The sequence below is a fragment of the Chlorocebus sabaeus genome, chromosome 9 (genome assembly GCF_047675955.1).
Source record: "Chlorocebus sabaeus isolate Y175 chromosome 9, mChlSab1.0.hap1, whole genome shotgun sequence".
In the NCBI taxonomy this organism is placed as follows: domain Eukaryota; kingdom Metazoa; phylum Chordata; class Mammalia; order Primates; family Cercopithecidae; genus Chlorocebus; species Chlorocebus sabaeus.
The window spans coordinates 23,411,972-23,413,748 of NC_132912.1; the positions used below are offsets into that span (position 1 = coordinate 23,411,972).

The 1,777-nt window shown below is 44.0% G+C and overlaps 1 pseudogene; it reads right to left on the reverse strand.

The window, feature by feature from the left end:
* Positions 1-998: 998 nt before the first annotated feature.
* On the reverse strand, positions 999-1,091 carry LOC119618866 (small nucleolar RNA U13; annotated as a pseudogene).
* Positions 1,092-1,777: the final 686 nt, after the last annotated feature.

Sequence of the window (1,777 nt, forward strand, 5' to 3'; positions counted from 1 at the left end):
GGCCAGGCAAAGTGGCTTATGCCTGTAACCCCAGTATGATGGGAGGCCGAGGTGAGATGATCGCTTGAGCCCAGGAGTTCAAGACCAGCCTGGGCAACATGGTGAGACCTTGTCTCTAAAAAAATAAAAAAATTAAAATAAATAAATAAATAAAATTAACCAGGTGTGGTGATGTGCACTTGTAGTCCCAGCTACTTGGCAGGTTTAGTTGGGAAGATCACTTAAGCCTGGGAGTTCCAGGAGGCAGGGAGCTGTTTGTGCCACTGCACTCCAGCCTGAGTGGCAGAGCAAGACCCTGTCTCAAAAAAAACCCATCGGTGGTAAGTTTCCTATCACTCAGGAAATTCTGAGGTGTTCAACAACTTTCTACAAGCACTAAATATTCTAACAGAAGATGCACCTATTACCATTATCGCTTGGCATTTAGGCGCTCCATGTCAGGAACTGGGGACAAAGCTGAAATGTATTTCACATTATACCAGTTTGTCTCGTTGTGCGATTGATTTTATTTTTCACTGGAGAGAGTTGCGTTAGCTTCTGCTTTGATTCCATTTGTATGGCTGGTGCTCACCTTTCGGACTTGGGCCTTCAAATGTAAAATGCAATTATCACCCACACAAAATCGTACAACTATTGTGTTGTTTCTGGCACTTTCTTTCTTTTCTTTCATGTCAGACAGCTAATGTGCTGATGTCATAACAAGGTTCAACGGTGGTAGGTCTCTTTCTTTTTTTTTTTTTTTTCTTAGACAGAGTCTAGCTCTGTTGCCCAGGCTGGAGTACAGTGATGAGATCATGGCTCACTGCAACCTCCACCTCCTGGGTCAAGGGATCCTCCCACTTCTGCCTCCTATATAGCTGGGACCACAGGTGCATACCATCACGTCTGGCTAATCTTTATATTCTTTGTAGAGACAAGTTCTCACTTTGTTGCCGAGGCTGGGCTCAAACTCCCGGGCTCAAGCCATCCTCCTGCCTCAGCCTCCCACAGTGCAGGGATTACAGGTGGGAGCCACTGCACCTGCCAGAGTGGCACATCTCACACATGTGCGTGAATACCCAGTCATTCACGCTTACGAACTACCAAAGGATCTCTGGCACTTTTTAAAAAGCCCAATAAGATAATTTCAATTGAAGTCACAGTAAAATGTGACAAAAGATCTGAGAAATGTGCCTACTGGAGTCTCTGAACTGTTTCTTGACCGTGGCACACATCTCTCCCTTTCTTCCTAGAGAAGCCCTTGACGAAGAGAGGTGAGTCCAGGTCACTCATAGACACAGCCACATGGAGCCTTGGCAGCAGACATGCAGAGTCCAAGGCCAAGAGCAACGGGAATAGGGACTGACGTGACATTTGGATTGGGACTGGTACAGTTTGGAGAGATTAAGGGCCAGATACTCAGATTCACTTTCTTCCCCTCTTCCAAGGGCGTTATTTAGTAGTCTGTTTAGCACTTGCTTGCTCTAATAATAGCCATGGGCCTGAATCACCCTCATCACTGAGTATTACATGGAATCCTCAGCTGTTTCTATGACTTGCATGGTTGGTGTTCAGCACTATCTGGAAACCTCTAAGAATGTGCAGAGTAATCAGTGATTTTAATTTTAGCTATGCGTGACGTGAGGGATCTTCTATGTATTTCTACTGACCTGTCTTTAAAACACGTTGTATAATGATGAGAGAAATTCCACAGAAAAACTTCAATATGAATCCCTATACAATACACATGTAAGTATATACAAATGTGACTTAAATATATTAATAGGAAATGTACATT